Genomic DNA, 11,443 nt, shown 5'->3' on the forward strand with positions numbered 1-11,443 from the left:
GCGTGTGTGTGCGCACGCACGCGTGTAACCGGTCCTCAAGTTCCCACTTCTGTGCATCAGTAGCGTGTGTGGGCCGGCGCGCTTTCTCGCCCGGGGGCGGCCTCGAGCCCTTGCTCGTGTCGGGCGCTTTGTGCCCCTGTGTGGGTATTGTGTGTGCGCCCGCTCGCTCCAAAGGGAGGGCACGGACGGTGCCTGGCTCCCGGGCTAGCCTGTGCCGCCGGGTGTGGCTGTGCGGATGCTGGGTGGGATGGGATGCCAGCCATCCACAGTCGGTCGAATTCCCGTGCGTGTCCAGGCTGAGGGTCCCAGTCCGGGGCACGGGGATGGACGGAGGGACGGACGGTGCAGTGAGCGAGGTGGGGCCCAGCGTCCCCGATTCCAGATTCCAGAAGCCGGACTGTCCTCCTGGTCCTCATCGAGCGTCCAGGGCAAGAGGAGGTCACGCGTGGGTGGGTGGGTGGGTGGGTGGGTGGGGATGCTGGTCCAAGAACCTTCGGGGAGCGGAGGGGAGGGGAGGGGAGAAGAGGAGAGGGGAGGGGAGGGGAGGGGAGGGCAGAGGAGGGGAGCGGAGGGGAGGGGAGCAGCAGGAGAAGGAGAGTTCTCCGTGGGGCCAAGGCTGGCACTCACTGTCTGGGCCCGTGCTCCATCGGGGCGGGCGGAGGAGGGCTGAAGGGGTTCGGGGAGGTTGTAGGCTGGCAGCCAGGGCTGGCGCGTGTGGGTGGGGCTCGGGCCGGGCCGAGTGGCGTGCGTGGTGCGTGCGCGCCTGCCTGTGGTTCTTGGTGTGCGCTGCGGTACAGTGCGTGTGTCTGCGGGGCCCTGGGCTCGCGTGGGCTCGGCGTCGGGCGGGCGGGCGGGCAGGGGGGGGCAGGGGGGCAGGGGGGCAGCGTTGACAGTGGCGGAGGGCGAGCGCCGGCAGCAGGCTCTTGGGGCTTTCCGGAGCGGCGGCCGTCGTCTACGGCCATACCACCCTGAACGCGCCCGATCTCGTCTGATCTCGGAAGCTAAGCAGGGTCGGGCCTGGTTAGTACTTGGATGGGAGACCGCCTGGGAATACCGGGTGCTGTAGGCTTTTTGGACTCCGCCCCGGCGGCGTGTCCTCTCTTGCTTTTGGTCACGGGACCAGAGACCCGGGCCCAGGGCAGTCCAGTCCCACCCACACCCCACACGCGGGAAAGAGCACCCCCCACCCCCCCTCGTCCTCCTCGCATAGGACGAGGCTTGTATCACCCATCACCGCTGGCTCCCGGAGCCCTCAGAGTGGCCACCGCCACACCACACCACACCGCACCTCCCTGCAGGGCTGGCTGGCTGGCTAGCTAGCTGGCTGGCAGAGGGTTGGAGGGGAGAGCCCGTCTCTATTTGCACCAAGCCCAGGATGCCCTCCAACACCCATCCGACCCACCCATCCTGATCCAACACCGCACTTGGCTCCCACCTTGCCCAGGCAGGGAGGGGGGTGGACCAGGCTACTCCACCCCTCGCCCTCGCCCAGTCCCTCTCCGTGGGAGGAGTCCCCGAAGAAGCCAGCCACCACCCGCCTCTCTAGCCTGCCTCGGGAGGTCTAGGGAGCTGTGGGGGCCTGTGTCAGTGTGTCTGCTTGTGTCTTGTGTCTGGTGCTGCGTGAGTTCATGCGCTGGTATGTGTGGGTGTGAGAGAGAGCACGCAAGAGACTGTTTGACGGGTGTGAGACTGTGTGTTGCCATCTTGCCTTCTGCTAATGCGCCTCTGTGTGTGTGTGGGTTGTGTGTGTGTGTGTGTGTGTGTGTGTGTGTGTAGCATGAGGGCCCTTCCTGCATACTTGCTCTTCTCAGCCAGTACATACAAGTGTGTGTGCCTGGGAGATTGGGTGGGTGTGCCAGCCCGCTAGTGTGGGAGTGCTGTGTGTATATGTATATGTGTGTGTATGTGTGATGGCATGTGTGCTTTGGGGCCTGGAAGTGCTCGCCTGGGCCCGCGCAGTGCGATCATGCTTGTGAGTGCGTGTGTGGATGTGCATGTGTGTGCGCACGCACGCGTGTAACCGGTCCTCAAGTTCCCACTTCTGTGCATCAGTAGCGTGTGTGGGCCGGCGCGCTTTCTCGCCCGGGGGCGGCCTCGAGCCCTTGCTCGTGTCGGGCGCTTTGTGCCCCTGTGTGGGTATTGTGTGTGCGCCCGCTCGCTCCAAAGGGAGGGCACGGACGGTGCCTGGCTCCCGGGCTAGCCTGTGCCGCCGGGTGTGGCTGTGCGGATGCTGGGTGGGATGGGATGCCAGCCATCCACAGTCGGTCGAATTCCCGTGCATGTCCAGGCTGAGGGTCCCAGTCCGGGGCACGGGGATGGACGGAGGGACGGACGGTGCAGTGAGCGAGGTGGGGCCCAGCGTCCCCGATTCCAGATTCCAGAAGCCGGACTGTCCTCCTGGTCCTCATCGAGCGTCCAGGGCAAGAGGAGGTCACGCGTGGGTGGGTGGGTGGGTGGGTGGGTGGGTGGGGATGCTGGTCCAAGAACCTTCGGGGAGCGGAGGGGAGGGGAGGGGAGAAGAGGAGAGGGGAGGGGAGGGGAGGGGAGGGCAGAGGAGGGGAGCGGAGGGGAGGGGAGCAGCAGGAGAAGGAGAGTTCTCCGTGGGGCCAAGGCTGGCACTCACTGTCTGGGCCCGTGCTCCATCGGGGCGGGCGGAGGAGGGCTGAAGGGGTTCGGGGAGGTTGTAGGCTGGCAGCCAGGGCTGGCGCGTGTGGGTGGGGCTCGGGCCGGGCCGAGTGGCGTGCGTGGTGCGTGCGCGCCTGCCTGTGGTTCTTGGTGTGCGCTGCGGTACAGTGCGTGTGTCTGCGGGGCCCTGGGCTCGCGTGGGCTCGGCGTCGGGCGGGCGGGCGGGCAGGGGGGGGCAGGGGGGCAGGGGGGCAGCGTTGACAGTGGCGGAGGGCGAGCGCCGGCAGCAGGCTCTTGGGGCTTTCCGGAGCGGCGGCCGTCGTCTACGGCCATACCACCCTGAACGCGCCCGATCTCGTCTGATCTCGGAAGCTAAGCAGGGTCGGGCCTGGTTAGTACTTGGATGGGAGACCGCCTGGGAATACCGGGTGCTGTAGGCTTTTTGGACTCCGCCCCGGCGGCGTGTCCTCTCTTGCTTTTGGTCACGGGACCAGAGACCCGGGCCCAGGGCAGTCCAGTCCCACCCACACCCCACACGCGGGAAAGAGCACCCCCCACCCCCCCTCGTCCTCCTCGCATAGGACGAGGCTTGTATCGCCCATCACCGCTGGCTCCCGGAGCCCTCAGAGTGGCCACCGCCACACCACACCACACCGCACCTCCCTGCAGGGCTGGCTGGCTGGCTAGCTAGCTAGCTGGCAGAGGGTTGGAGGGGAGAGCCCGTCTCTATTTGCACCAAGCCCAGGATGCCCTCCAACACCCATCCGACCCACCCATCCTGATCCAACACCGCACTTGGCTCCCACCTTGCCCAGGCAGGGAGGGGGGTGGACCAGGCTACTCCACCCCTCGCCCTCGCCCAGTCCCTCTCCGTGGGAGGAGTCCCCGAAGAAGCCAGCCACCACCCGCCTCTCTAGCCTGCCTCGGGAGGTCTAGGGAGCTGTGGGGGCCTGTGTCAGTGTGTCTGCTTGTGTCTTGTGTCTGGTGCTGCGTGAGTTCATGCGCTGGTATGTGTGGGTGTGAGAGAGAGCACGCAAGAGACTGTTTGACGGGTGTGAGACTGTGTGTTGCCATCTTGCCTTCTGCTAATGCGCCTCTGTGTGTGTGTGGGTTGTGTGTGTGTGTGTGTGTGTGTGTGTGTGTGTGTAGCATGAGGGCCCTTCCTGCATACTTGCTCTTCTCAGCCAGTACATACAAGTGTGTGTGCCTGGGAGATTGGGTGGGTGTGCCAGCCCGCTAGTGTGGGAGTGCTGTGTGTATATGTATATGTGTGTGTATGTGTGATGGCATGTGTGCTTTGGGGCCTGGAAGTGCTCGCCTGGGCCCGCGCAGTGCGATCATGCTTGTGAGTGCGTGTGTGGATGTGCATGTGTGTGCGCACGCACGCGTGTAACCGGTCCTCAAGTTCCCACTTCTGTGCATCAGTAGCGTGTGTGGGCCGGCGCGCTTTCTCGCCCGGGGGCGGCCTCGAGCCCTTGCTCGTGTCGGGCGCTTTGTGCCCCTGTGTGGGTATTGTGTGTGCGCCCGCTCGCTCCAAAGGGAGGGCACGGACGGTGCCTGGCTCCCGGGCTAGCCTGTGCCGCCGGGTGTGGCTGTGCGGATGCTGGGTGGGATGGGATGCCAGCCATCCACAGTCGGTCGAATTCCCGTGCATGTCCAGGCTGAGGGTCCCAGTCCGGGGCACGGGGATGGACGGAGGGACGGACGGTGCAGTGAGCGAGGTGGGGCCCAGCGTCCCCGATTCCAGATTCCAGAAGCCGGACTGTCCTCCTGGTCCTCATCGAGCGTCCAGGGCAAGAGGAGGTCACGCGTGGGTGGGTGGGTGGGTGGGTGGGTGGGTGGGGATGCTGGTCCAAGAACCTTCGGGGAGCGGAGGGGAGGGGAGGGGAGAAGAGGAGAGGGGAGGGGAGGGGAGGGGAGGGCAGAGGAGGGGAGCGGAGGGGGAGGGGAGCAGCAGGAGAAGGAGAGTTCTCCGTGGGGCCAAGGCTGGCACTCACTGTCTGGGCCCGTGCTCCATCGGGGCGGGCGGAGGAGGGCTGAAGGGGTTCGGGGAGGTTGTAGGCTGGCAGCCAGGGCTGGCGCGTGTGGGTGGGGCTCGGGCCGGGCCGAGTGGCGTGCGTGGTGCGTGCGCGCCTGCCTGTGGTTCTTGGTGTGCGCTGCGGTACAGTGCGTGTGTCTGCGGGGCCCTGGGCTCGCGTGGGCTCGGCGTCGGGCGGGCGGGCGGGCAGGGGGGGGCAGGGGGGCAGGGGGGCAGCGTTGACAGTGGCGGAGGGCGAGCGCCGGCAGCAGGCTCTTGGGGCTTTCCGGAGCGGCGGCCGTCGTCTACGGCCATACCACCCTGAACGCGCCCGATCTCGTCTGATCTCGGAAGCTAAGCAGGGTCGGGCCTGGTTAGTACTTGGATGGGAGACCGCCTGGGAATACCGGGTGCTGTAGGCTTTTTGGACTCCGCCCCGGCGGCGTGTCCTCTCTTGCTTTTGGTCACGGGACCAGAGACCCGGGCCCAGGGCAGTCCAGTCCCACCCACACCCCACACGCGGGAAAGAGCACCCCCCACCCCCCCTCGTCCTCCTCGCATAGGACGAGGCTTGTATCGCCCATCACCGCTGGCTCCCGGAGCCCTCAGAGTGGCCACCGCCACACCACACCACACCGCACCTCCCTGCAGGGCTGGCTGGCTGGCTAGCTAGCTAGCTGGCAGAGGGTTGGAGGGGAGAGCCCGTCTCTATTTGCACCAAGCCCAGGATGCCCTCCAACACCCATCCGACCCACCCATCCTGATCCAACACCGCACTTGGCTCCCACCTTGCCCAGGCAGGGAGGGGGGTGGACCAGGCTACTCCACCCCTCGCCCTCGCCCAGTCCCTCTCCGTGGGAGGAGTCCCCGAAGAAGCCAGCCACCACCCGCCTCTCTAGCCTGCCTCGGGAGGTCTAGGGAGCTGTGGGGGCCTGTGTCAGTGTGTCTGCTTGTGTCTTGTGTCTGGTGCTGCGTGAGTTCATGCGCTGGTATGTGTGGGTGTGAGAGAGAGCACGCAAGAGACTGTTTGACGGGTGTGAGACTGTGTGTTGCCATCTTGCCTTCTGCTAATGCGCCTCTGTGTGTGTGTGGGTTGTGTGTGTGTGTGTGTGTGTGTGTGTGTGTGTGTGTGTGTGTAGCATGAGGGCCCTTCCTGCATACTTGCTCTTCTCAGCCAGTACCTACAAGTGTGTGTGCCTGGGAGATTGGGTGGGTGTGCCAGCCCGCTAGTGTGGGAGTGCTGTGTGTATATGTATATGTGTGTGTATGTGTGATGGCATGTGTGCTTTGGGGCCTGGAAGTGCTCGCGCGGGCCCGCGCAGTGCGATCATGCTTGTGAGTGCGTGTGTGGATGTGCGTGTGTGTGCGCACGCACGCGTGTAACCGGTCCTCAAGTTCCCACTTCTGTGCATCAGTAGCGTGTGTGGGCCGGCGCGCTTTCTCGCCCGGGGGCGGCCTCGAGCCCTTGCTCGTGTCGGGCGCTTTGTGCCCCTGTGTGGGTATTGTGTGTGCGCCCGCTCGCTCCAAAGGGAGGGCACGGACGGTGCCTGGCTCCCGGGCTAGCCTGTGCCGCCGGGTGTGGCTGTGCGGATGCTGGGTGGGATGGGATGCCAGCCATCCACAGTCGGTCGAATTCCCGTGCGTGTCCAGGCTGAGGGTCCCAGTCCGGGGCACGGGGATGGACGGAGGGACGGACGGTGCAGTGAGCGAGGTGGGGCCCAGCGTCCCCGATTCCAGATTCCAGAAGCCGGACTGTCCTCCTGGTCCTCATCGAGCGTCCAGGGCAAGAGGAGGTCACGCGTGGGTGGGTGGGTGGGTGGGTGGGTGGGTGGGGATGCTGGTCCAAGAACCTTCGGGGAGCGGAGGGGAGGGGAGGGGAGAAGAGGAGAGGGGAGGGGAGGGGAGGGGAGGGCAGAGGAGGGGAGCGGAGGGGAGGGGGAGCAGCAGGAGAAGGAGAGTTCTCCGTGGGGCCAAGGCTGGCACTCACTGTCTGGGCCCGTGCTCCATCGGGGCGGGCGGAGGAGGGCTGAAGGGGTTCGGGGAGGTTGTAGGCTGGCAGCCAGGGCTGGCGCGTGTGGGTGGGGCTCGGGCCGGGCCGAGTGGCGTGCGTGGTGCGTGCGCGCCTGCCTGTGGTTCTTGGTGTGCGCTGCGGTACAGTGCGTGTGTCTGCGGGGCCCTGGGCTCGCGTGGGCTCGGCGTCGGGCGGGCGGGCGGGCAGGGGGGGGCAGGGGGGCAGGGGGGCAGCGTTGACAGTGGCGGAGGGCGAGCGCCGGCAGCAGGCTCTTGGGGCTTTCCGGAGCGGCGGCCGTCGTCTACGGCCATACCACCCTGAACGCGCCCGATCTCGTCTGATCTCGGAAGCTAAGCAGGGTCGGGCCTGGTTAGTACTTGGATGGGAGACCGCCTGGGAATACCGGGTGCTGTAGGCTTTTTGGACTCCGCCCCGGCGGCGTGTCCTCTCTTGCTTTTGGTCACGGGACCAGAGACCCGGGCCCAGGGCAGTCCAGTCCCACCCACACCCCACACGCGGGAAAGAGCACCCCCCACCCCCCCTCGTCCTCCTCGCATAGGACGAGGCTTGTATCGCCCATCACCGCTGGCTCCCGGAGCCCTCAGAGTGGCCACCGCCACACCACACCGCACCGCACCTCCCTGCAGGGCTGGCTGGCTGGCTAGCTAGCTGGCTGGCAGAGGGTTGGAGGGGAGAGCCCGTCTCTATTTGCACCAAGCCCAGGATGCCCTCCAACACCCATCCGACCCACCCATCCTGATCCAACACCGCACTTGGCTCCCACCTTGCCCAGGCAGGGAGGGGGGTGGACCAGGCTACTCCACCCCTCGCCCTCGCCCAGTCCCTCTCCGTGGGAGGAGTCCCCGAAGAAGCCAGCCACCACCCGCCTCTCTAGCCTGCCTCGGGAGGTCTAGGGAGCTGTGGGGGCCTGTGTCAGTGTGTCTGCTTGTGTCTTGTGTCTGGTGCTGCGTGAGTTCATGCGCTGGTATGTGTGGGTGTGAGAGAGAGCACGCAAGAGACTGTTTGACGGGTGTGAGACTGTGTGTTGCCATCTTGCCTTCTGCTAATGCGCCTCTGTGTGTGTGTGGGTTGTGTGTGTGTGTGTGTGTGTGTGTGTGTGTGTGTGTAGCATGAGGGCCCTTCCTGCATACTTGCTCTTCTCAGCCAGTACCTACAAGTGTGTGTGCCTGGGAGATTGGGTGGGTGTGCCAGCCCGCTAGTGTGGGAGTGCTGTGTGTATATGTATATGTGTGTGTATGTGTGATGGCATGTGTGCTTTGGGGCCTGGAAGTGCTCGCGCGGGCCCGCGCAGTGCGATCATGCTTGTGAGTGCGTGTGTGGATGTGCGTGTGTGTGCGCACGCACGCGTGTAACCGGTCCCTCAAGTTCCCACTTCTGTGCATCAGTAGCGTGTGTGGGCCGGCGCGCTTTCTCGCCCGGGGGCGGCCTCGAGCCCTTGCTCGTGTCGGGCGCTTTGTGCCCCTGTGTGGGTATTGTGTGTGCGCCCGCTCGCTCCAAAGGGAGGGCACGGACGGTGCCTGGCTCCCGGGCTAGCCTGTGCCGCCGGGTGTGGCTGTGCGGATGCTGGGTGGGATGGGATGCCAGCCATCCACAGTCGGTCGAATTCCCGTGCGTGTCCAGGCTGAGGGTCCCAGTCCGGGGCACGGGGATGGACGGAGGGACGGACGGTGCAGTGAGCGAGGTGGGGCCCAGCGTCCCCGATTCCAGATTCCAGAAGCCGGACTGTCCTCCTGGTCCTCATCGAGCGTCCAGGGCAAGAGGAGGTCACGCGTGGGTGGGTGGGTGGGTGGGTGGGTGGGTGGGGATGCTGGTCCAAGAACCTTCGGGGAGCGGAGGGGAGGGGGAGGGGAGAAGAGGAGAGGGGAGGGGAGGGGAGGGGAGGGCAGAGGAGGGGAGCGGAGGGGAGGGGAGCAGCAAGAGAAGGAGAGTTCTCCGTGGGGCCAAGGCTGGCACTCACTGTCTGGGCCCGTGCTCCATCGGGGCGGGCGGAGGAGGGCTGAAGGGGTTCGGGGAGGTTGTAGGCTGGCAGCCAGGGCTGGCGCGTGTGGGTGGGGCTCGGGCCGGGCCGAGTGGCGTGCGTGGTGCGTGCGCGCCTGCCTGTGGTTCTTGGTGTGCGCTGCGGTACAGTGCGTGTGTCTGCGGGGCCCTGGGCTCGCGTGGGCTCGGCGTCGGGCGGGCGGGCGGGCAGGGGGGGGGCAGGGGGGCAGGGGGGCAGCGTTGACAGTGGCGGAGGGCGAGCGCCGGCAGCAGGCTCTTGGGGCTTTCCGGAGCGGCGGCCGTCGTCTACGGCCATACCACCCTGAACGCGCCCGATCTCGTCTGATCTCGGAAGCTAAGCAGGGTCGGGCCTGGTTAGTACTTGGATGGGAGACCGCCTGGGAATACCGGGTGCTGTAGGCTTTTTGGACTCCGCCCCGGCGGCGTGTCCTCTCTTGCTTTTGGTCACGGGACCAGAGACCCGGGCCCAGGGCAGTCCAGTCCCACCCACACCCCACACGCGGGAAAGAGCACCCCCCACCCCCCCTCGTCCTCCTCGCATAGGACGAGGCTTGTATCGCCCATCACCGCTGGCTCCCAGAGCCCTCAGAGTGGCCACCGCCACACCACACCGCACCGCACCTCCCTGCAGGGCTGGCTGGCTGGCTAGCTAGCTGGCTGGCAGAGGGTTGGAGGGGAGAGCCCGTCTCTATTTGCACCAAGCCCAGGATGCCCTCCAACACCCATCCGACCCACCCATCCTGATCCAACACCGCACTTGGCTCCCACCTTGCCCAGGCAGGGAGGGGGGTGGACCAGGCTACTCCACCCCTCGCCCTCGCCCAGTCCCTCTCCGTGGGAGGAGTCCCCGAAGAAGCCAGCCACCACCCGCCTCTCTAGCCTGCCTCGGGAGGTCTAGGGAGCTGTGGGGGCCTGTGTCAGTGTGTCTGCTTGTGTCTTGTGTCTGGTGCTGCGTGAGTTCATGCGCTGGTATGTGTGGGTGTGAGAGAGAGCACGCAAGAGACTGTTTGACGGGTGTGAGACTGTGTGTTGCCATCTTGCCTTCTGCTAATGCGCCTCTGTGTGTGTGTGGGTTGTGTGTGTGTGTGTGTGTGTGTGTGTGTGTGTGTGTGTAGCATGAGGGCCCTTCCTGCATACTTGCTCTTCTCAGCCAGTACCTACAAGTGTGTGTGCCTGGGAGATTGGGTGGGTGTGCCAGCCCGCTAGTGTGGGAGTGCTGTGTGTATATGTATATGTGTGTGTATGTGTGATGGCATGTGTGCTTTGGGGCCTGGAAGTGCTCGCGCGGGCCCGCGCAGTGCGATCATGCTTGTGAGTGCGTGTGTGGATGTGCGTGTGTGTGCGCACGCACGCGTGTAACCGGTCCTCAAGTTCCCACTTCTGTGCATCAGTAGCGTGTGTGGGCCGGCGCGCTTTCTCGCCCGGGGGGCGGCCTCGAGCCCTTGCTCGTGTCGGGCGCTTTGTGACCCTGTGTGGGTATTGTGTGTGCGCCCCGCTCGCTCCAAAGGGAGGGCACGGACGGTGCCTGGCTCCCGGGCTAGCCTGTGCCGCCGGGTGTGGCTGTGCGGATGCTGGGTGGGATGGGATGCCAGCCATCCACAGTCGGTCGAATTCCCGTGCGTGTCCAGGCTGAGGGTCCCAGTCCGGGGCACGGGGATGGACGGAGGGACGGACGGTGCAGTGAGCGAGGTGGGGCCCAGCGTCCCCGATTCCAGATTCCAGAAGCCGGACTGTCCTCCTGGTCCTCATCGAGCGTCCAGGGCAAGAGGAGGTCACGCGTGGGTGGGTGGGTGGGTGGGTGGGTGGGGATGCTGGTCCAAGAACCTTCGGGGAGCGGAGGGGAGGGGAGGGGAGAAGAGGAGAGGGGAGGGGAGGGGGAGGGGAGGGCAGAGGAGGGGAGCGGAGGGGAGGGGAGCAGCAGGAGAAGGAGAGTTCTCCGTGGGGCCAAGGCTGGCACTCACTGTCTGGGCCCGTGCTCCATCGGGGCGGGCGGAGGAGGGCTGAAGGGGTTCGGGGAGGTTGTAGGCTGGCAGCCAGGGCTGGCGCGTGTGGGTGGGGCTCGGGCCGGGCCGAGTGGCGTGCGTGGTGCGTGCGCGCCTGCCTGTGGTTCTTGGTGTGCGCTGCGGTACAGTGCGTGTGTCTGCGGGGCCCTGGGCTCGCGTGGGCTCGGCGTCGGGCGGGCGGCGGGCGGGCGGGCAGGGGGGGGGCAGGGGGGCAGGGGGGCAGCGTTGACAGTGGCGGAGGGCGAGCGCCGGCAGCAGGCTCTTGGGGCTTTCCGGAGCGGCGGCCGTCGTCTACGGCCATACCACCCTGAACGCGCCCGATCTCGTCTGATCTCGGAAGCTAAGCAGGGTCGGGCCTGGTTAGTACTTGGATGGGAGACCGCCTGGGAATACCGGGTGCTGTAGGCTTTTTGGACTCCGCCCCGGCGGCGTGTCCTCTCTTGCTTTTGGTCACGGGACCAGAGACCCGGGCCCAGGGCAGTCCAGTCCCACCCACACCCCACACGCGGGAAAGAGCACCCCCCCACCCCCCCTCGTCCTCCTCGCATAGGACGAGGCTTGTATCGCCCATCACCGCTGGCTCCCGGAGCCCTCAGAGTGGCCACCGCCACACCACACCACACCGCACCTCCCTGCAGGGCTGGCTGGCTGGCTAGCTAGCTGGCAGAGGGTTGGAGGGGAGAGCCCGTCTCTATTTGCACCAAGCCCAGGATGCCCTCCAACACCCATCCGACCCACCCATCCTGATCCAACACCGCACTTGGCTCC

At 66.4% G+C, this 11,443-nt stretch overlaps 6 non-coding genes across 6 annotated transcripts; all 6 read left to right on the plus strand.

Moving 5' to 3' along the window:
• The first annotated feature begins 950 nt into the window (after positions 1-950).
• On the plus strand, positions 951-1,069 carry LOC127672194 (5S ribosomal RNA). Its single transcript, XR_007974858.1, has one exon. It is a non-coding gene; the product is annotated as a 5S ribosomal RNA (ribosomal RNA).
• Positions 1,070-2,946: 1,877 nt separating this feature from the next.
• Positions 2,947-3,065, plus strand: LOC127672195 (5S ribosomal RNA). Its single transcript, XR_007974859.1, has one exon. It is a non-coding gene; the product is annotated as a 5S ribosomal RNA (ribosomal RNA).
• A 1,880-nt stretch (positions 3,066-4,945) lies between these two features.
• LOC127672197 (5S ribosomal RNA) lies at positions 4,946-5,064 on the plus strand. Its single transcript, XR_007974860.1, has one exon. It is a non-coding gene; the product is annotated as a 5S ribosomal RNA (ribosomal RNA).
• A 1,888-nt stretch (positions 5,065-6,952) lies between these two features.
• Positions 6,953-7,071, plus strand: LOC127672198 (5S ribosomal RNA). Its single transcript, XR_007974861.1, has one exon. It is a non-coding gene; the product is annotated as a 5S ribosomal RNA (ribosomal RNA).
• Positions 7,072-8,955: 1,884 nt separating this feature from the next.
• LOC127672199 (5S ribosomal RNA) lies at positions 8,956-9,074 on the plus strand. The gene has a single exon (XR_007974862.1). It is a non-coding gene; the product is annotated as a 5S ribosomal RNA (ribosomal RNA).
• A 1,890-nt stretch (positions 9,075-10,964) lies between these two features.
• On the plus strand, positions 10,965-11,083 carry LOC127672200 (5S ribosomal RNA). The gene has a single exon (XR_007974863.1). It is a non-coding gene; the product is annotated as a 5S ribosomal RNA (ribosomal RNA).
• Positions 11,084-11,443: the final 360 nt, after the last annotated feature.

The sequence above is a fragment of the Apodemus sylvaticus genome, chromosome 21, assembly GCF_947179515.1.
Source record: "Apodemus sylvaticus chromosome 21, mApoSyl1.1, whole genome shotgun sequence".
NCBI classification, from domain to species: Eukaryota; Metazoa; Chordata; class Mammalia; order Rodentia; family Muridae; genus Apodemus; species Apodemus sylvaticus.